The 24,190-nt window shown below is 44.0% G+C and overlaps 1 pseudogene; it reads right to left on the bottom strand.

Moving 5' to 3' along the window:
• Nucleotides 1-606: 606 nt before the first annotated feature.
• The window catches only part of LOC144681120 (axonemal dynein light intermediate polypeptide 1-like), a 49,040-nt pseudogene continuing 25,456 nt past the window's right edge, over nt 607-24,190 (bottom strand).

Genomic DNA, 24,190 nt, shown 5'->3' on the forward strand with positions numbered 1-24,190 from the left:
TTACGCTGACAACCAATTTAAGATTGTCAGTCAGGCTCACAGTGTGGCACATTTGTGTGTACTGGAAGCTACATATATTAATACACAGGGCCCTGTTCTTTGCAGACAGAAATAACATATACATACATTATGCCTATTTCAGCTAAACAAAATAAGTGATAGCCATTCACTGGTTCATTCCTCAGGGCAATGCCGTGACCAGTCAGAGTCAAGCTGCCTGGTTTTAATTTCAAACAATGCTTGGCAGTTAACTGTCAGTCACCATTAACTGTTGCATTCTCCATGGCAATGCCTCTATCAATCAGAGTTCACTTGCCAACCAATCAGCACTCTCTTCTCATGTAGTATAAAGCTTTTGCTTCTCCTGACATTGGTATTCTTGCAATTGTCCTGATGAGTGCAAGATGAAAAGCTTCGACAAAATGTCTTTTTTCAGCAAAATTAAAGAGTTTATTGGGTTTCCACAATTAGTAGAAGTACTATGAAGAAAGCTTAAAGTTTGACCCAATTGACCCTTACAGACCTCACTGGAAACAAAGTGAAACAGTGAACATGATAGTAAAATGTTAGAAACACTTTCATGTCAGTATAAAAGCACAGAATAGTTCAGGGACTCTTAAATAGTATTACATTTTGAATTTGTTACTTTACCTTCAGTTGTTGATTGATCTTTTTAAAGGCAAGAGTTTCCTCTGAATGTCTCTTGTCATCTAAAATTTTCCTCTCAGCAGCTCGTTTCTCAGCTGCTTCGTATTTACCTTTAATTTCACTAAGCTCATTTTGAAGATCGTATTTTTGACTTTCAAGTTCATCAATCTATTGGAAAAGAGAATTACAAGATTTTCCAGCTTTTTTGTAGGTGACTCGTAAAGCAAAAATCACATTTATCCTGCTTCAATAAAAAAAAGCACAAGCTAGATTTCAGCCATCACAATAATACTAGCGTCCAGACTCCAAGGGCAGAATTTTGCCCTCGTTGGGCAGGCTCGGCGGGGGCCGGCGGGGCGGTCGGGAAGCCAACTGCCTCCCGTGACCAAGGCCGGAAGGTGATTTCACGCTGGCGGGCCACCCAGCGTGAAACGCGAGCGGCAGCGCTCTGCACTGCCTGTGCGGGCAGGGGGAGGAGGGCGAGCGGGGCCAGCATGAACTTCACGCATGCGCATGAGTGGGAACTTGATAATCTCCCTGAGGCACAGAGCTGCCTCAGGGAGATGAAGAGTTTTTTTAAAAAATGAAGAAATGAAAAATGTTATGAAACATATCCCCTCATGTGACTCTGTCACATGAGCAGGGACCTGCCATTAATTAAACTTTAAAATTTTTGTTTTATTTTTATTTGCTTTAGGAAACCTCATCCCATCCGTGGATGAAGTTTCCTAAAAAGCCTTTTCGCCTGCAAGCCAACTGTAAGGTTGGACAGGCAGTGAAAAATTTCTTTTGATGACTTTATTAATGGCCTTAACAGGCCTTTTTAAACAGCGATGGGCGCACTGTCGACTCTGACGCGTGCCCGCTGATGAAAATATCACATGTCATTTTACGCTCAAGCGGGTTGGGCGCGCATCCGCCCGCCGAGGTAAAAACTTTGCCCCAACTCTGCTGCTCTGCACATTCAACAGCAAATACTTTATATATTGGCCCAGGTCATCCATTCTCAGGAGGGTCGTACCCAGGAAGATGAGCTGGGAGACCTCCCTCACCCCGTTCCTATAAGCCCCCAGGCAAGGACTGCACAGGAAATGCCCAGGAAGTTTCAACTTCCATTGGGCGATTACCATGTCTGGAACCTTCCAAAACTCCGATTTAAAGTCAGAGACTTTGGGTGGTTTCAACTGCCTTAGCAGAATAGTTACCCAGGTAAAGTTAGGAGTATTAAAACCAGTTCTAACTCCTGGGTAACCATACTACTGATCCCAGCCCCTCACTGGACACCCCAACTACCCCCACCCAAATACTCCCCAACCACTTCCGCACCACCCAACTACCCACGTCCCCGATCATCCAACTACATACCCCCTACCCTGCCGACTACACCCCCACACCCCACCCAATGCCCCCCAACACACCCTAACCCCTCCACTTACACGCTTAACTTCACTCCTGTCAAGTGGCTAGCACCTTTAAATTTACAGCTTACAGCAGCTTGGCCATAAAAAGGGTACGTGGCTTTGCTTCCCCCAACACTGCACTGAAGGGACTCCAGGAGCAGCTGCGCTGCACATTTCTCAGCAGGCCTGGGTCAGAAGTCTGGGCAAGGAATGTGCGGATCCAAAGTATCTAAAGTGGGCGGGTGAACAGCCAGAGGCCGTAGTCCATATCGGTACCAATGACATAGGTAAAAAGAGGAATGAGGTCCTGCAAGCAAAATATAGGGAGCTAGGAAATAAATTAAAAAGCAGGACCTCAAAAGTAGTAATCTCAGAATTACTCCCAATGTCACATGCTAACGAGATCAGGAATAGAAGAATAGACCGGATGAATGCGTACCTGGAGAGATGGTGTAGGAGGGAGGGATTTAGATTCCTGAGGCATTGGAACCAATTCTGGGGAAGATGGCACCTGTGCAAGTTGGACGGGTTGCACCCCAGAAGGACCGGCACCAATAGCCCCACAGGGGTATTTGCAAGTACTGTGGGGGAGGGTATAAACTAGAGTGGCAGGGGGATGGGAACCTGAGCAGGGAGACACAAAAGAGGGAAACAAAGATAGGAATGAAAGACAGAAAAGTTAGAAGCAAAAGTGGAAGGTAGAGGAAACAGGGACTAGCAGCAAATAAGGCCATAGTACAAAAAGATGTGTAAAAAGACAAGCCTAAAGGCACTGTATCTGAATGCACGGAGCATTTGCAATAAGGTAGATGTAAATGGGTAAGGTATGATTATGATTACCGAGATATGGCTGCACGGTGACCAAGGCTGGGAACTGAATATCCAAGGGTATTTGAAGGACAAGCAAAAAGGAAAAGGAGGTGGCGTGGCATTATTAGTTCAGGATGAAATCAGTGCAATAGTGAGAGAAGATATTGGGTCAGAAAATCTAGATGTAGGATGTGTCTGAGTGGAGCTAAGAGGCAACAAGGGGCGGAAAACATTAGTGGGAGTTGTCTATAGGCCTCCAAATAGTAGTGATAAGGTAGAGGACAGTATTAAACAAGAAATTAGAGATGCATGTAACAAAGGTGCTACCGTAATCATGTGTGACTTTAATCTATTTATAGACTGGACAAACCAAATTAGCAATAATACTGTGGTGGATGAATTCCTGGAGAGTGTATGAGATGTTTTTTTAGACCAGTACATTGAGGAACCAACTAGGGAACAGGCTATTCTAGATTTGGTTTTGTGCAATGAGAAGGGGTTAATTAATAATAAAAACAGAAAATGCTGGAAAAACTCAGCAGGTCTGACAGCATCTGAGGTAAGGGCTAAAGGGGGTGCTGATAGTGACATAAAAACAAGAAAGCAGAATGTGTTAATAGTAGAACAAGGGTAAGCACTCTGTGAAAGAACAACATAGAACAAGTAACAGATGGCCTTTTTGGGGGTGAGGTGGGGGAGGGGATGGTAGTTGGGGAAAAAAGAATAGAAAATGGGATTAAAAAGGGGATGAAATAATGAAATCAAACACATCTTCCCCTCAGCGCTTCACTTGTACCTCCTTCAATTTGCTCTACTGCATTCGCTGCTCCCAATGCGGTTGTCTTTACACTGGGGAGACCAAACGCAGACTGGGTGACCGCATTGTGGAACACCTTCGATCTGTCCGCAAGCCTGACCCAGACCTTCCTGTCGCTTGCCATTTCAACACCCCATCCTGCTCTCATGCCCACATGTCCATCCTTGACCTACTGCAATGTTCCAGTGAAGCCCAACGCAAACTGGAGGAACAGCACCTCACCTTCCGATTAGGCACTTTATAGCCTTCTTTTAATCTCTTTTTAAATCCCTTTTTAAAATTTATTTTTATTTTTTATCTACTCATTTTTATTTATTTTTATTTTGATTAATTTATTCATTGTTTTATCCCCTTTTTTATCCCCTTTTTATCCCATTTTCTATCTTTTTTTTATCATATTTCTACTGCTCTTTAGCTCTGAAGAAGGGTCATACGGACTCAAAACGTTAACTCTGTTTCTCTCTCCACAGATGCTGTCAGATCTGCTGAGTTTTTCCAGCATTTTCTGTTTTTATTTCAGATATCCAGCATCCGCAGTATTTTGCCTTTATTTTGGATTAATTAATAACCTTGTTGTGTGGGTCCTTCAGGGAACAGTGACCATAACATGCTAGAATTCTTCCTTAGGTTGGAAAGTGAAGTAGTCCAATCCGAAACTAGGGTCCTAAATCTAAACAAAGGAAACTATGAAGGTATGAGGTGTGAGTTGGCTAAGATAGATTGGGGAACTTCCTTAAAAGGCATGATAGTTGATAGGCAATAGCTAATATTTAAGGAATGAATGTATGCATTGTAAGTTATATATTCCTTTCTGGCGCAAAAACACAACAGGAAAAGTGGCCCAACCATGGCTAAAAAAAGAAATTAAGGATAGTATTAGACCCAAAGAGGAGTCATATAAAGTTTCTAGAAAATGTAGCAAGCTTGAGGATTGGGAGCAGTTTAGAATTCATCAAAGGAGGACCAAGATATTGATTAAGAAGGAAAAAATAGAGCATGAGAGTAAAATTGCAAGAACATAAAAGAGGACTATAAAAAGAAAAAGATTAGTGAAGACAAATGTAGGGTCCCTTACAGTCCAAAACAGGAGAATTTATAATAGAGAACAAGGATATAGCAGAGCAATTAAACAACTACTTTACTTCTGTCTTTACAGAGGAAGACACAAATAACTTCCCAGAATTACTAGGGAATCAAAGGTCTAGTAAGAAGGAGGAATTGAAGGAAATTAGTATTACCAAAAAAACCGCGCTGGAGAAATTAATGGCACTGAAAGCCGATAAATCCCCAGGACCTGATAATCTATATCCCAGGGTACTAAAGGAGGTGACCATGGAAATATTGGATGCATTGGTTGTCATCTTCCAAAATTCTGTAGATTCTGAAACAGTCCCAGCAGATTGGAGGGTGGCAAATATAACTCCAATATTTAAAAAAAGGAGGGAGGAAAAAAACGGGGAATTACAGTCCGGTTAGCCTAACATCAGTGGTAGGGAAAATGCTTGAGTCTATTGTAAAGGATGTGCTAACAAGACACTTAGAAAATATCAATGCAATTAGACAAAGTCAACATGGGTTTATGAAAGGAAAATCATGTTTGACAAACATACTGGAGTTTTTTGAGGACGTAACTAGCAGAATAGATAAGGGAGAACCAGTGGATGTGATGTATTTGGATTTTCAGAAAGCTTTTGATGAAGTCCCACATAAGAGGTTAGTGTGCAAAATTAAAACACATGGGGTTGGGGGTAATATATTGGCATGGATTGAGAATTGGTTAACAGACAGGAAACAGAGAGTAGGAAAAATGGGTCTTTTTCAGAATGGCAGGTGGTGACTAGTGGGGTACTGCAGAGATCAGCGCTTGACCCCAGCTATTCACAAAATATATCAATGATTTGGATGAGGCAACCAAATGTAATATTTCCAAGTTTGCTGACAACATGAAACTTGGTGAGAATGTGAGCGATGAGGAGGGTGTTAAGAGGGTTCAAGGTGATTTAAACAGATTGAGTCAGTGGGCATATACATGGCAGATGCAATATAACGTGGATAAGTGTGAAGTATCCACTTCGGTAGGAAAAACAGAATGGCAGAGTATTATTTAAATGGTGATAGAATCACAGAATCTTAACGGCACAGAAGGAGGCCATCCGGCCCGGCTCTCCAAATGAGCATTATGACCTAGTGCCATTGCCCTGCCTTTTCCCCATACCTTTGCATTGTTTCTATTCAAATAATCATCTAATGTCCTCTTGAATGCCTTGATTGAACCTGCCTCCACCACACTTACAGGCAGTGCATTCCAGATCTGAACCACTCATTGTGTGAAAAAGTTTTTTCTTACGTCACACTTGCTTCTTTTGCAAATCACTTAAAATCTGTGCCATCTCGTTCTTGATCCTTTTACGAGCGGGAACAGTTACTCCCTATCTACTCTGTCCAGCCCGCTCATGACTTTGAACAACTCTATCAAATCTCCTCTCCATGGAGAACAGTCCCAACCTCTCCAATCTATCCTCATAGCGGAAGTTTCTCATCCCTGGAACCATTCTTGTAAACCTCTCCTGCACTCTCTCCAGTGTGTTCACATCCTTCCTATATTATGGTGCCCAGAACTAGATAGAACCATAGAAAAGTTACAGCACAGAAGGAAGCCATTCTTGTCTTGTCCATGCCAGCCCGAGGACACCCAGGTGCCCTTTCTAATCCCACCTTCCAGCACCCAGACCCGAATATAAAACAGTGAACATTATCCCCCAGACCTGAACATAAAACAGTGAACATTATACCCCAGACCTGAATATATAACAATGAACATTATCCCCCAGATCCGAATATAAAACAGAGAACATTATCCCCCTGACCCGAATATATTACAGTGAACATTATACCCCAGACCCGAATATGAAACAGTGAACATTATCCCCCTGACCCGAATATATTACAGTGAACATTATACCCCAGACCCGAATATAAAACAGTGAACATTATCCCCCAGACCTGAATATAAAACAGTGAACATTATCCCCCCAGACCCGAATATAAAACAGTGAACATTATCCCCCAGACCCGAACATAAAACAGTGAACATTATCCCCGAGTCCCGAATATGAAACAGTGAACATCATCCTCTCCGACCTGAATATGAAACAGTGAGACTGGAGTTTCATGAGGCCGAGACTTAAGTTGTCGACAACAATTTTGTTGTCAACTGTACACAATATTCCAGCTGAGGTCTAACGAGTGTCTTATATAAATTCAGCATAACCTCCCTGCTCTTGTACTCTATGCCTCTATTAATAAAGCCCAGGATACTATATGCTTTATTAACTGCTCTCCACCTGTCCTGCCACCTTCAATGATCTATGCACATATACTTTCTGCTCCTGCACTCCCTTCAAAATTTCACCCCTTATTTTATATTGTCTGTCCATGTTCTTCCTACCAAAATGCATCACCTCACACTTCTCTGCATTGAACTTCATCTGCCATCTATCTACCCACTCCACCAACTTGCCTATGTCCTCTTGAAGTTCTATACCATTGTCCTTGCAGTTCACAACATTCCCAAGCTTCATATAATCCGCAAACTTTGAAACTGTCCCCTGCACACCAAGATCGAGTTCAATTATATATTGGGAAATGTTGATTTACAAAGAGACCTGGGTGTCCTTTTGCCCCATCACTGAAAGCAAGCGTGCAGGTGCAGCAAGCGTTAAGAAGGCAAATGGTATGTTGGCCTTCATTGCGAGAGGATTTGAGTACAGGAGCAAGGGTGTCTTACTGCAGCTGTACAGGGCCTTGGTGAGACCACACCAGGAGTACTGTGTACAGTTTAGGTCTCATTACCTAAGAAAGGATATACTTGCCATAGAGCGAGTGTAATGAAGTTTCACCAGACTGATTCCTGGGATGACAGGATTGTCTTATGAGCAGAGCTTCGGGCGACTAGGCCTCTATTAATTAGAGTTCAAAGAATAAGCGGGGACCTCATTGAAACATAAAATTCTGAGAGGGATGGACAGACTGGACACAGGGATGATGTTTCCTCTGGCTGGGGGGCGTCTAGAACAACGGGTCACAATCTCAGGATATGGGGTCATGCGACAATGTCACATGAGCTGGGACACGTTTGTGAAATTTGGAATATTTATTTATTTATTTTCTAAAAGCTTCAGGAAACCTTGTCCCGCCGTAGATGAGGCTTCCTGAAAAACGCGAAGGCTGCTTGGGCTCTTCGCCTGCCTGCCAACCTTAAGGTTGGATGGGCAGCGTTCTTAGCTAATTTAATTACTTTTTTAATGGCCTTAATAGGTCGTTGACATTTCGGTGGGCGCATAGCCACCTCCGGCGTGTGCCCACCGAACAAAATATCAAGATGACGCACGCCTGACGTCATCGCGCATCATTTTACTCGTTGGCGTGTCGAGCCCGCCCCCACATGCCGACCAGAAGATTCAGCCCTATGTTTCTATATGTTTCTAAGGTAAGTAAAAAGGAGCGGAGTGGCATCCAACTGTCACTCCATGGAAAATTCAGCACATTATGACTAAGGTAGTACAGAATCCATAGATTTTACAAGAGTTCACCACAAATACTGGCAATTGAGTAGAGTCTTTGCACAGCAAAATTCTAATGTGCAGTCATAAATACAGAGGATTCCCATTATACTGATCAGTCACTTCGAATGATCAAAACTATTATTTTCAAAATTACGTAACATCTGACACTCTAAGTTGCATATTAGCTCAAATTGGGGGGAGGGGTGTTATTTGAAGGCAGGGCACCTGGAAGAATAGGTTTCCCTCAGGTCCTGACAAATTTAAAAGCAGGACTCAATTAAAATATTTTCCCTCTGTTTCCCAGCTGCAGCAGATTGAGAGGCTGTCTCACTATCAGGTGGGTCAGCCTTCGATACTAGGCCATAGCTAGGGAGCAGAGAAGAGAGAGGGAGGGATCAGTGTTCTCAGGAGCAGATCAGAAGGGCCAATGATGCTCGAGTTTAGAAGGGCTTTGTTAGGGAGGGAGGAGATCAGGGGCCTCGATGGGGAGATTAGAAACATCAGTATGGGCGTGAGATCAGAAGAGTTGGTGGTGGTGGAGGAGATTGGAGGCCTTGGAGGCAGGTGAGTGGCAGAAACAGGTAAACTGGATCTAGTAGGTAGGTGGAACAGTTACCTCTAGGATTCAGCAGTCCTCAACTCCCTTTAGCTACTAGATTTCCCAATTGGCTTGGTAAATCCAGCTGGCAGGGGTTAAATTTAATATGGTGATTAATTATGAGGCACACAGCCTCTTGACAATATTTAAAGTAGTGTTAGATTGTACTGATCATTTTAGCAGCATCTCCCCAATCCTGAATGGCTAATGCCTCAGTTGTAACATTGTTAATCTGCATGATGTAGTATATAAATACTTCATGGCATTACTGACTGGCCTCCAACTGCATTCCAACTGGCTAACTGTAAATAATTTTGAGTGTGCCTCAGTGACTGCACTGGTAAGAATTTCTGATGGGCATCCAGCAGCCATTCAAAAATAGCTAAGGAGTGTTCCAAGCAGAAAGCATTTTTAGGTTGAAAGAAGTGGATTGCAAGAAAACCACGAAACCCTTCAACCTGAATTTTTACAGTGTTGGAATGGGTGCGCGGCGGTCCTGATCTCATGTAAAATCACACGAAGCGACGTTGGGGCGGCCTGACAACATTGCGCCATCGCATGATATTACAATTGGCGGGCGTGCACAGATCTCAGAAGTGCGCCAGCCGAGAATTAAAGCGGAAATTAGGCCAATGAGAAAGGAAATTCACCGGGATTCTATGTGGCCCGTGTGATTTCGTGCTCGGCGCATGTGCCACTCAGCCAGGCGGCCATCATGTTTTTAATTAAAACTCAATCCAGGACGAGATAAAAGGTGAACAGGATCTTGGCAAGTTGAGTCGGTCGGAGTTTGGCTGTGAGTTGGTTGGAGGTGGTTTTAATACAGTTCATTGCATTTTCTCTGAGCTCTGGAGGGCTCTTTAGTGCACCAGCACTTTCAGAGGCTTTCTGCCGAGAGCCCCCTTTAATGCACTAACCTGTGCAATCTGCATTTCAGCAAATGGGGATTGTCCACTCTGCTGGAGTGACCCACTCAGAAGAGGAGGAGAGGGCCAGAAGGGAGAGGAGGTCAGCTGCCCACAGGCAGCATCCCAGAGTGTGACCTGTGGAAAGAGGTGCAGCCAGAGGGGGTGCAGGGCTAGCAGGAACTGCAAGGTGGAAGGGACCCCAGAAGAGGCCATTATCCTGTGTCAAAATCAAGAGGTTTGGCACTCCACCATGTGTTCGTCCTCACTCCTGAGCGTTATGACTCTTCTTCTCCTGTAAGGACGAAGGTGCTTTCATGAGTCCCCCATCTACATGCCAGACCATACCAGCCCCCAGCAACCCCCAACCCCCAAGAAGGTGCACATTACTTTGACACACTTTACTCTTGCATACATCCAAGCCAACCGGGCACATTTTTCAGTCTCTCAAAGCACAAGGATGTGTGCCATTTGGCACTCTGCATTTCACACCTGTGAGCGCCAACAAGTCCTGCCACCCACTAAGACATCTATACACAGTTCCAAACTGACTTAGTACTCAACCTGGCTGAGCACAGAAGGTCATTGAACCTTTTCCTGCACTGGAGCCAAGTGGGCAGCCACCTCCATCCATTCCTTCTTGGTTTGGTGAGGTGACCTCTTCTTATTGTTTCACCGGATCAATATATCCCACTGGGGATTCACTGTATCCAGAAAAACACGTAGGTATTCATCGGTAAAATAGGGAGCAGAGTGCCCATGGGCATTGCCTTCCTGTCTGCCATGGGGATGCAGGTACTCAGGCCATAATTACTGCTCCAACAGAAAATATCCTTCCAGGCATTGACAGTTTCTTACCTTGGCAGCTTTCAGGGAGTTCCCTGTCCACTTTAAAATCCCAACCCCACCCCAAAACCACATTGGACCCAGTGCCTGCCCTGGTCCCACCGGACAATGCTGAGCCATTCTCAGCACGTTTCATGCTGGTCGGCCGTTAATTGGCTAGCCAGTGTGAAATCAGGGTGGGGAGGCCATCGCCGACGGAAGCGGATATCACTCGCCGAGGCCTTCATGTGGAGAGAATCTCTGTGCTCTCAATCAGTCAAAGCATAAAGTTACCTGAAGGAACTGTGGAAGATCACGCTCCTATGCATGGAAATACCCTCACTTCAAACCTTCAGAGGGTATATCTAGCCAGCAAGAAACTTATGCAAAGGTAGCTGATTGCAGCATCTTGTGAAAGTTCAAAGAGCAGTATTGTGAGCAGCAATAAGGATAACAAGGGGTAAGAAACAATCAGAAAGCCTCACAACCAGTCCCTGACAATATTGACTATAATCTCTTGGACTGCAATCAACCAGCATGATCATCACAATGTATAGGCTGTGCTCCTAATCATTGAAAAATGCCTTAAGCTACTGGTGAGCCCTGATGAAGTGCGTGGTTGCAATGCATCAGGTGCATCAAAACAAAACCCAACAAGTGTCCCCTGTGAAAGGAATAAACTAAAGTTTTACACATGAACTCCTGGATCCAGAAGGGAAGGAAAACCAATATTCTCATAGAAAGCATTTCACTGTTTGAAGGAGAGCAAGGGAGTTCTCCCAATGTCCTAACCAACAATTACCCCTCAAAAAACACTACCAAAACCAACTAACTAGTCATGTATTTCACTGTTATTTATGAGACCTTGCTGTGTGCAAATTAACTTCTGCATTTGCCTACATAAGAACAGTGACGACATGATAAAAATAATTGACAGAAATTACAACTTCAGTTAGACCATAAAACAGGTGTTAGAAGATCAGTTACCTGTTATACACCCTATTAGACTTGGGATAGTGTATGACAGGCAGTCAATCTCCTACCACCCATTCTATGCCCTCACCAAAGCTTAAAGATCTGCCATTTGACTGTGAATTGATTTGGAATGTCTTGAAATGTGGAGGATGCTATACAAGTGCAGGTTTATTCTTTCTTTCTTTAACCCACTGTCTAAAATATTGCTGAAAGCTGAGTATCATAGACGCGGAGTAGAACCCATATTCTACCATTCCATAATGTAGAACATCGATAATTTATCAAGATGCTGCACCACCAAGTAAAATACAAAAGTGAGCAAGCCATTGAATATTCAGCTTTACAAAACAATTCATATAATTTGATTTACGTATATAAAGAAACTATGGAAATTATGATTTTCAAGCAGAAAATATTGGTCAACCATTGGAAGAGAAAGACTGATTAATGTTATTCTATTTTTCTTTCAGGTGCAGGCTAATCTTTAGTGTCTTTCAAGCATTGCCTGCTTTAAATTCACTCAGGGTGGAATTAAATGCTCTTCCCCAAGGCAAGTTTGGAGGCCGGGATCATTTAATCGGGTGGGAGGGTGCTGGGTAGAGACCCAGCTGCCTTCCCACCTCCCGATTAAGTCCTGGGCAGGAAGCCCACTTAAGAGGCTTATCCTGTCACTGCTGGTATTCCACCAGTGGTGGGCAGGGCATTTGCCATGCGGGAAGCCCAAAAAGCAAACCGTATTGTGTTTGCTTGCATGCTCCCTTGGGGGTGGGGGGGTGGGGTGGTTGAAAAGGGGTGGAGGTTCCTGATTCAAAGATACTGGGATGCCTGATCAAGGAATCCGACATCGGGAAGGTGTGGTACTGGCTGAGAACCACCCACCTCCTGCCCTTCCTACCAACCCACCGTCTCCCCAAACTCCCATGACCCCAAAACTGTGACCCCCAGCCTACCCTCACTCACCTGTGGCCTGGAGACCCTTGCTGATACTAGGGGCTGAATTTTCACTCCCGGGTGAGCAGCACAGAGTCCGCAAACCTGACCCCGGAGAATATGCCCTGGACCTTCAGATTTTTGTTTCGGGGGTGGATGTTAATGGGAATCAGGCACGTCATTCCCAGAAACAAGTGTGCAGGCAGCCACAGGAGCTGCCAGGTGCAGAGGCGGGCTGGTTAAAGGCCCGCCTTGGTGCTCTGGGACTTCATCCCAGTTACAATAAAAAGCTCCCATCCCTCACACAATCCCCAAGCCACATCCATGCTAATTCATACCACCGCAAGCCACCCACCCACCTCCATGACTCCTCATACTCTCCATTCCAACCTATTCCCCTCTACCCACCCACTATGGCCCCACATACCCTCAATGCCAACCTATGCTCCTCTACCCACCCCATAACCCTTTATAGTTCCCATGCCAACACATGCCAACCCTTAAACCCCACCACCAATCTTTGCCCTTACACCATCCATGCCAGCTCACCCAGTATTCGCCATGGGCAAATCTCAGGAGCCATGGTGGGATGAAATAAAATAAAGTTCTAAGTATCTATTGCAGACATCACTGTTTAAAACAAAACACTCTCATTCATAAATTAGAATACATTTAAATTCCTTCAAGTACTTCATGCCTTATGAAAATAAACATTTGTATTCATAGCCCCACATCAAAGACCTTATAACCACTTGGAGCTGTCACTCAAACTGTGCAGGGATAGGCCCCCCAATGTGATAATGATAGGTTGTGGAATCAGTCATGCAGCATGAACCCTATAATAATAAGCCCCAGGCACATGTCAATACAGAGCTAGTGAAATTACAAGCTGCCATAGCAGGCTAGTTTTTTTTCCTAAAAATTTAAAGGGCTTGGGGATTTAAATGACTTGAGAGCTTGACAGTTCCACTGAGTGTATCCACACTGACACCACTCCCGCTGGTGCAGCCCACAATGGACAGCTGCCAGCTTCTGACTGGCCAGCTGCCCATTGTAAGGTGGGATTTCCGCCCCCTCCCCCACCCCGGGGCCCTTAATCCCAGGGAAGGCCCACTGCTGGCCACTTAAGTGCCTAGAGGCACTTAATATGGCAGGCCTTCCCCAAAGGAGGCGCGACAAGGCTCTCATCAGCTGTCCAGCCAGTGGGCGAGAATCCTGTCACCCGGATTAAATACCACCATAGTCTTTGTAGTAACAATTTACACGATTTCGCAGGTGAATCTTTTCTAGATCTCCTTGCAGAGCCTTCCTCAAGCCAAATGCAACACTGCTTTCATACAAGGTCCCATGAGTTGCAAGAGTCATGCGAAGTTCATTACGAATTCTAAGAAGCAACAATCCACGTTCTGGACAGTTGATGGTGATCTGTCTAATGAGCTCATCTGTAAAATAATTCAATTCAAAAACAGTGTTACTGCACTAAAATAGTCACAATTCCCAGCACTAACCACTATCAATGTTAAAAGTGTAAGAAAATCTATATATCTTCATTAAACTTGAAAGTTTATGTTTTATTTAACCTTTTCTACACAGTAGCAAATTAACTCAATCCATAGAAGCCCTTCTTTATGTATCATGCAAAAACAAGTGAAATATTAGCCTTATTATAACTACAGTATGATTAGGTCAATCTTTGGAACTCTGACATTTGTTCAGTTGAAAAACAAACCTTTAGAGTTGACAACCAGGTAGTCAGCGGTCATTGTTTTCATTGTTAGTCCAATTTAGAAATAATAGGATGAGGCCCAGTGCAAAATAACTGAAGTATTACGTTTCAAGAAACTAAAAATTATACAACAGATGGAATGAGTTCTATGTGATAGAACCTAGGTGACAGAATGCTAAAATAAAAATAGAAGGTACACATGATGTATAATTACTTGGCTGCTCGTGGTTTTGAAACAGTAAATGTAAATAGGGCTTTCAGGAAAGGTGGAGAAACTGGGAGAATATTAGAGGGGAAAACCTCCCATGAGATAGTTACATGAAGACATTAAGAATGACTAAGGACAGGACAGTGTGGCTCTCTTGATTCTGATACCATGTTACCAAAGTTGCTGCAAAAACTTAAGAGGTGAAATGGGTTGAGGTGGGAGCATATTATTGTGATTATATTATGGGAGAACACAATAACTTTGATTATTGCTTCAAAACATACATTACCATTTCTACGTACGTCATATTTGCTAAAGAGTCTACATCCTTAATAAAGGTGTACCAAGATTCATTCTACTTCATTAGAATCTTCCGAACAGTCATCCTAAGTACAATGTGGATGGCATTTTGAGAGCCAGTAAAATGTCGTGGGAAGACAGGGAATGACATGTCCATTGTCTTCCTGTTGCCGTACCATCTTACCAGCAGCGAGCAAGGTGGCTGATGGTCCTCCCACACAGAGGCCAATTGGCCAATTAAGGGTCTCTTTCCACCACAGCTAGCATTTCATCAGCGGCTGGTGTTGTGTTTCCTTCTATGCTTCAAACACAAACTCACCAATCACTCAAACCATATGAACATACAAAATAGGAGCATAGGCTGAACTGCCTCCATTTACATCCTTCCTTAAATAAAGATTCCAAAACTACACACAGTGTTCGAGATGTGGTCTCACCAATGCCCTGTATAACTGAAGCATAACATATTTACTTATATGTTCAGTTCCTCTTGTAATAAAGGATAACATCCATTAGCATTCTTAATTACTTGCTGTACCAGAATACTAACTTTTTGTGTCTCATGCACGAGAACACCTAGATCCCTCTGCAGCTCGGAATTCTGCAGTCATTTTCCATTTAAGTAATTCTCTGCTTTTTTATTCTTCCTGCTCAATTGAACAACTTCACATTTTCCAACATTATACTCTGCCAGATTTTTGCACACTCAATCAACCTATCTATATTTGTCTGCAACCTCTTCTTGTCCTTTTCACAACATACTTTCTTTATTATCTTTGAGTCATCTCCAAATTTAGCTACCATGCCTTGCTCCCCTCATCTGAATCATTGATATAAATTGTAAAAAGTTGAGGGCCCAGCACAGACCCCTGCAGGACTCCACTTGTTACATCCTGCCAATCAGAAAAAGACCCATGTGTGCATACTATCTGTTTTCTGCCAGACAGCCAATCTTCTATCCAGGCTAATATGTTAACCCCTACACCATGAGCTTTTATTTTCCGCACTAACCTTTGATGTGGCACCTTATCAAATTCCTTCTGGAAATCCATGTACAGTATGTCTACAGGTTTCCCTTTATCCACAGTGCATGTCACTTCTCCAAATAACTCCAATAAATTGGTTAAACATGATGTCCCCTTCACAAAACCATGTTGACTCTTCCCGATTACCTTGAGTTTTTCTAACTGCCCAGCTATAACCTCCTTAATGATCGATTCTAACACCTTCCCCATGACAGACATCAAGCTAACTGGCCTATAGTTTCCTGTTTTCTGCCTCCTTCTCTTCTTGAATATAGGGATTACATTGGTAACTTTCTAGTCTGATGGAACCTTTCCAGAATCTAGCGAATTTTGGAAAATTAACACTAATGCATCTATCATTTCATTAGCTACCTATTTTAAGACCCTATGATGAAGTCCCTCAGGACCCAGAGACTTGTCAGCCCGCAGCTCCATCGGGTTGCTCAGCATCGCTTACCTAGTGATTGTAATTTCACCAAGTTGCTCTCTCCCTTCCACATCCTGATTTACAACTATTACTGCAATGTTTTTGAATCCTCTGTAGTGAAGACAGAAGCAAAACATTCGTTCATTTCATCCTACATTTCCTTATTATCAACTATTAACTCCCCATTCTCACTCTCTAGAGGAACAACACTCACTTTACCTACTCTTTTCCTGTTTAAATATCTGTAGAAACAGATAAAAATATCTGTTTTTACTATTCTAGCTAGCTTCCTCTCATATTCTAATTTCTTTCTCCTGATTAACCTTTCAGTCATTATCTGTCATTCTTTATATTCTGACCAATCATCTGACCTGCCACTCATCTTTGCGCAGTTATATGCTTTTTCCTTAATTTTGATGCTTTCCTTAAGTTCTTTAGTTAACCACAGATGGTCAGTCCTCCCCTTAGAATTTTTCTTTATAGTAGGAATGTGAGTCTTTATTCAAAGATTACAGTAGTATATACACATTGCTGGAGAACTCTTACCAGTACATCTTGGTTGGTCAACTAACACGTTCCAACTACAGTGTCACGTAGCACTGTTGATGTATACAGGCTATAGACATACCCACTTCCCGATATACTACAACAGCAGGTAGGACAAGTGACAACATTCACTCACACAGCAAAGGTGTCATTTCCCCTCACGAATAGCCCCCACCCCCTTGCTGGGGCCTGCCTGACTAGACTCCGGTGCCCCAGACCCCACGTCCCTGGTTGGGAAGGGCCTCTTTCTATGACATCCTATTCTTCTAGCTGCAGTGCAACAGTGGTCACTGCTCACAATGGCACTGCTGAGACTGATTGGCTGACAGCTTTTGGGGGTGGTCAGCTGTCTTTTAAAGGGACGGCAGCCCCATAACAACTAATTCGTTGTTTGGCTCCCATAAAATGGGATGCTGATGGGTCTGGAAAATGGCCAAGGTGGGGTCGCTCCTAGTTTTCTAGTCTGTTGTTGGGCCACACACCCTCCACCCCACCCCACAATGAAATAAAATTCCAGCTCTAGTCTGTAAAAATCAACTCTAGGCTTGAAGATGATGTGAATTTGATACTGTAGAATTCTGCTCCACTATACTTGGGTGTAAGTGAAAATTAAATAGAATGTTTCTTGAGGAAATTACATAAGTAAACCCATTATAAGGTCAAATAACATTTTCTGATGTCATGTTTTGCTGCCCAGAATTTCCTGTGCCTCAAATGCCTACTGAGTGTCTCTGCTGAGATCAGGTAAATTTATTGTTGCCAGAGCATTATCTTGAGTCATATGTGCAGCTAGTGCTACCGCACTATTTCCTGGCTGTACATCTGTGTGGGAGAACTGGCAATTGGGCGACTCTGATACTACTTAAAATAGTTAGCACTTCTTAAAGGGGAGATGCACTCTGGCTATAGCCATCAGAGAACATTTCTGAGAAAAAAAAATCACTGCAAGAGGTCCAGACAGGGCATGCAGGTTCTTGGACTCTGTTGTAGGAACCCTGGTGCAGGCAGTAGACCAAAGGAGAGTGATCTGGTTCCCCAGGAAGCAGAAAGCCCTCAGGAAACACCTTCACCAGCCAGTGGGAAGCGGTCGCAAAGGAGGTGGATGCCAGAAGCTTAGATCCCAGCACATGGTTGCAATACTGGAAAAAGTTCACTGACATCCCTGAATTGTCAAAATGAGAATATTGCTTTCTTCTGCTATGCTCACACCTCACTGATAATCAGCCTCGCTATTCACAACACTCCCCTCCCCTGCTTTCCTTCACTTTCCTATATCACTGCGCCACTCATCAGTACATCTCCTTCTCCACATATCACACACATCATTATTACAACCATCACTTCCCCACATCTCTCATCTTACACACCGCATACCAACTATTCTACCATGCCACGCACTTTCTTTAAACGACTCACAAGACGGTCACTAACATACCCATTTCCTTCTTACAGGAGAAGGTCACACACAATGCGCACTGGAGAAGAATCTAGCCTGCCTCAACACCCTCTTTCCAGTGGATGCAAACGTGCAAGATACCATGGGCAGGGGGAGAGTGATGGCCTGCACATTTACGATAATGCTGGAGATGACATGCAGAGTTTCTTCACAGCTTCTCACCTTTTTCATCTCCCTATTTCTATCTCAGTCTACATACTCTGCATAATAAACTGCAGCTGCTTTCAGCAGCCACTTCTTTGTCTACTGTCCCTTCATATTAAAATCTACCCATATCTCTCTCTTTCATTTCAGGTGCTGAAAATATGCTTAAAAAGAGCAAGCCTTCCTGGTGATGTACCGTCAACTGACCTGGCCTTACCAAGCAGCATCTCAGATATTGGCACCAAGTGCACTTTATAGTTTAGACTGGAAGATAAGCTTTCACAGCACTGGGCACAAGTGTGGAAGGCCTACAGCTGGATGATCAGACAAATGCCAGCTTGCCAAAAGGGGAGGTTGCATACTAGAAATGCTGCAATGGACTCAGATGCAGACTTCAAGTGCTGAGGCTGCTGAACAAGGCTGATAGGCACACAATGGGGATTATTAGGTGCACTGGCCAGCCAATCGCAGCAAGCCTGGGTACAATGGCTCAGAGCTTGAAGAAATCCAGCTCCAATTTGTGTCAGTTTCATAGAGAACATGAAGTTCATTCTGTCGAACATGGACTGAGCAGTCAGCTCCATCAGCAAGACGCTTTCCGTAATTGAACTTCTGCTAACAGGTCTGACTCTGCCATTAGGAAAGCTGAGATGGCTGCCACTCCTGCACTATGTTCTCATGCAGAGCTGGAAATATGCTGAGTGCAATCCCAAGAGAGTGGCCTTGCCGCACAGCCAGCTGAGCCTGACTGCCCTGGCCTAAGCCCTGAAGGCCAACAGGTCACCCACAATGGCTATCTGAACTCTCCTTAATGGAAACCCAACAACCTTGCAACTCTCAAGCTGTAGCCACTGGGGCAAACCCCTCATAGGAGCAGTAGGATATGTAACTGAGCACCAAAGACAGACAGTAGGGGGAACGTTGCACAAGGGTGATTCATTATTTTGTCTCTTAAATATTATACAAATAGAATTGAGCTGTTGGATAAATTTGATTTTTGTTTTGGGTTTGGTGTTGGTATGGCTGGAATCATGGAAGACAAGCAGATAGTGGCGGTAAAGATGATGATGAGGATTACAGGACTCTTGGTGGATTGGGAATGGGGGATTGGTCCAAGTGAAGTGTTCTTCATTGAATTGCTCTCTAAGAACTCTGGCAACTATAGGTCGCTGTGGTCAGTCCTGCTCTTTCTGCTCTTCATTCTGTTCCCCCTTTCCCTCCTTTTGCTCCTGCTACACTTCTTCCTGCCCAGGTGGTGGGAAGGACTGGACATCAAAGTCATGCAGCAGGCAACCACTAATCTGGATACCCACTTAGACACTTGCTGCATTGCAAAGCTCCTCCCAAACAGTCTAAATGGCGCAGGCGTTGCTTAAGTACAACCTTTGGCTGAATGAAGTTTCTGGTAGCAACATGGCATCTTATCACAGAATCACACAGTGCAGAAGAGGCCCTTCGGCCCATCAAGTTTGCACCGACACGTGAGAAACACCTGACATACCTACCTAATCCCATTTACCAGCACTTGGCCCATAGCCTTGAATATTATGACGTGCCAAGTGCTCATCCAGGTACTTTTTAAAGGATGTGAGACAACCCGCCTCCACCACCCTCCCAGGCAGCGCATTTCAGACCGTCACCACCCTCTGGGTAAATAAATTTTTCCTCACATCCCCCCTAAACCTCATGCCCCTCACTTTGAACTTATGTCCCCTTGTGACTGACTCTTCAACTGAGGGAAACAGCTGCTCCCTATCCACCCTGTCCATGCCCCTCATAATCTTGTACACCTCGATCAGGTCACCCCTCAATCTTCGCTGCTCCAAAAAAAACAACCCAAGCCTATCCAACCTCTCTTCATAACTTAAATGTTTCATCCCTGGCAACATCTGCTCTGCACCTTCTCCAGTGCAATCACATCCTTCCTATAATGTGGCGACCAGAGCTGCACACAGTACTCCAGCTGTGGCCTCACCAAGTTCTATACAACTCCAACATGACCTCTCTATTTTTGTAATCTATGCCTCGATTGATAAAGGCAAGTGTCCCATGTGCCTTTTTCACCATCCCACTAACATGCCCCTCCGCCTTCAGAGGTCTATGGACACACACGCCAAGGTCCCTTTGTTCCTCAGAACTTCCTAATGTCATGCCGTTCATTGAATACTTCCTTGTCAAATTACTCCTTCCAAAGTGTTGAACATAAGGACATGAACATATATCTTAATCTTTTAACAAAACATTAGAATGAGCTGTTTATAGTTAAACATGTCCTTGGATAAATACACGAGCATCATAGCTTCGAACTGTTAAGCAGTTCAGGGAATGACTCTGTCCTCAGCAGGTGCCAGCAAACCAAAGGGAAGGCCTCCCTCAGTAGCTCTACCATCTGGAAGTTTAGCATGATTACTTCGGCAGATTTCTTTACAGTACTAAAGTATTTTATAACATGCTGAGAAAAAAAATTGTTCAGTTGCATACCTTGCTTTTCCAACGGTCCTGGCATCCAGGCAAATTTATCATGATCAAAATACAAAGGTCTATCTCTTTAGAAACTCCCCCTGATTAAGCTGGCTTCATATTCAGGAAATGTTGGCTTTCTAATATTTTCTGTAACTATACCATTAAGCCATCCCGAATCATCATAACTAACAGGAGGTCAAGGACTTTTGTTATTAACATGCACACTTTGATCATTAACTTATTTTTTCAACATATTCGCCTTGCATAAATTTGTAAAATATCAGTGACATGTCTGTCGTAAGACAGCATGACTCATGCAAAGTTACCACCAAAAGAGCCTTCAGGCTTCCTCATGTATGATTCAGCCATCATTGTTTCTTGGTGTTTTCTTATTCATGCATGTGTACTGGAAAAATACAAAGAACAACAAGGTATACAGAAAAGAGATTAAATATTCAAGGTTAAATGATTTTATGCTAAATAGGAAAAGTTGATCTTGATCTTGGAATGTTGCCTGTACCAAAAATTAAGCAAGCAAATCATAAATTCTTAGATCATGAAAGAAATTAAGGGTAAATTTCAGTATTTTTGAATAGAGATATCTCTTACCAAGACATTGTGCATACAATTCCCGACGAACAGGGCAAATGCCAGTCATCCGAGCTTGCCTTTGTTGCAGTTTCCGATCTAATTGATCCTGCAAATTTATCACATCCGTTCGAGTGGCTGGAATGGCAGATATATATTGAATCCACAGATTCCCATCCTCTGACCATTGTCTGGAAAAAGGCAAAAATATTAAATTATAATGTTCCCATCTCACAGTCACTGTAATATTTTCCCTGCAAGGGATTATATTGGCTGGCTGAAATTATCCCCGTATATCCTGTCAAGATTTAGTCAAATTCTATAAGATTGAAATCTTTCTAGCCTATGAACCAATATTACTATTGCTCCAATATCTTTCACAATGGGATACTATAAACATCAGTCACCTCTGGAAGGTGATGCAATAAGGCAACTGTTTCCATGCTGTAAAATATCTTTTGCAACACAGAACAGAGTTTATCGCTAGCAGCATGAATGAAAAAGAAAGCAACTCTACATTAGCAGTATATAATGTCTTTAATATAGAAAACATGCTGAAGTCTTTACAGGCAGGGGAAGAGGGGACATATTAAATTAAATAGAAAAAAATGTTCTGCTCTTAAACTACATAGTTATGCATTGGTATTTTTCCTCCATTATCCACTCTTTTTGCCATATGCTATCTATGGCCAATGGTAATTCAAAGCTTTGGGGTTGAATTTCTGCAGGGTATTATCGATTGTCCACTATAACTTTGTCAGAAGATCCACTGAAACTCTGGAGAAATGGATACCACTTACACAGATTCTTTAGGATTTCAAAGGATACTCTGGTAATGCTATGATGGATGATGGGAATTTTGTGTCTACCATCTGTCTAATATATGCATAAGGAATGAAGCAGGACTGATTGGCTCAAATTTCACATTCATTAGAAAACATCCAATTAAAAAATACTTATTTCACTCTCTCAAAAGACTCCTATTTACAGAAAGGTATGAGTCACATGGTGGAATTTTCCATACCCATGGTGGGCATGAGCGGACAATATAGCAGGAAGGGCAAGAATTGGGGCAAGGGCTCCAATGCGGGTGAGGCTGGGAGTGGGGTGGGGTGGGGGGGGGCAGCACAGACTGAAATAAGTACAGAAGCACATGCTGGCGGGACAGGTGAGGGAAGCGGGGGTGAGGGAAGCAGCGACGCACTTGGAAAAGCTTGTTAAAAGTGAGCATTCTTCCACAGCTGAGACCGTTCACTAGCAGCTCCATTGACATGCTTGGAATCAGGCCTCTGAAGCTTTTCTGCCCGCTCAAGCAATGCAAAAGTATGAATGTGCCACCAAATAGTCCAGAAAGTTTCCCCTCTCAGGCGCAGACTGCAAATTAATGTGCATTTTAGGGGGCAGAAGAAGAATTGGCCAATAGGGTAAGTAGTATAATCCCTTTGCGAAAGGTGGCCAAGGCACAATCACTGGTGGAGGTGCTCAGAGCCCCTTGCAATGTCTTTATTAAGGTTTGGACCAGTATCCCTCATGTTTCAAGCTAACAGCACAGCTGTGCAGTGTGGGTTAGGAGAATGTCTGAGCTGAGAGTGCAGCATGCAGCCCAATGGCTGAAGCTGCCACCAATCAGTCAAGTGGAGTGGGGTGGAGGTGGATGGGGTTTCGGACAGCCATGAAGCGTACTACACTTTGGCCATCCAAGTGGTGGCCAGCACTCTCCGGCACGCATGAAGAGACCTTCAGACTTAATCAAGAGAGGGTCTTCGGACACATATGCTACCCCACGCATCTCTCTCTTTAATCCAGCAGGAGGAGAACATCAGGATCATGGAGCCAGGTGATTCAGTGGTATGCCTCATGGCTTACAGAGAGCAGGGAAGAAGAAAATTTCTGCAGAGGCTCCTGGCGCAGCTGTAGATTCGCAGTGAGCCATTGCTCATAGGCGCCTCGCTTGACCCAGGGTGTATAGATGGCACCTGTCATTCCTGCAGATGACTGAAAACCAATGTCACCGAAGACTGCACATGTCTAGGGAACTGGTCGGTCACAAATGCCACATGCTGCATGATTTGGTGCCACGGGGACACGGAGGGTATCTGCTGCCAGTGGCTGTGAAAGTGACTGCGGCACTCATTTTCTACGCCAGTGGCTCTTTCAGGGCTCCACAGGTGACCTGTGCAGGATCTCACAAGCCTCCACACACAAGTGTATTCAGGAGGTCACAGATGCCATCTTCGCAAAGGCACAGAAGCTCGTGTATTTCACTCGGGATCAAGAAAGTCAGGAAGCAAGACTGCTGGGATTTGCACAGATCTTAGGTTTTCCACAAGTGCAGGGTGTCATTGACTTCACTCACATGGTGCTCAGATCTCCATGGCAACAAGCAGTCAACTACGTCAACTACAAGGACTTCCACTCGCTGAATGTTCAGCTGGTGAGCGACTACCACAAACGCATCCTAAAGATCTGCGCATGATTCTCAGGGAGTGTCCACAACTACTACATCCTTAGCAGATCTCAGATCCCTGACATCTTCCAGGGTCCAGAGAGGCTGCAGAGTTGGCTCCTCAGGGACAAGGGGTAGCCATAGGGGACGTGGCTGATGACACCCCAGGGGCAGCCTCAGACTGCAGCAGAGTGACAGTTTAAGGAAGCTCATGTGCGACCCGGACTTTGGTGGAGCAAACAATAGGCATTTTGAGAATGAGGTTCCGGTGCCTCGACAGGTCCAGTGGAGCACTGAAATACAGTCCCCAGAGGGTGTCGCTCATCATCATAGTTTGCTACGCACTGCACAGCCTGGTGCTGGAACGGGGAGGACCTGACTGAGGAGG

This window comes from Cetorhinus maximus, chromosome 5, assembly GCF_964194155.1.
Source record: "Cetorhinus maximus chromosome 5, sCetMax3.hap1.1, whole genome shotgun sequence".
Taxonomy (NCBI): domain Eukaryota; kingdom Metazoa; phylum Chordata; class Chondrichthyes; order Lamniformes; family Cetorhinidae; genus Cetorhinus; species Cetorhinus maximus.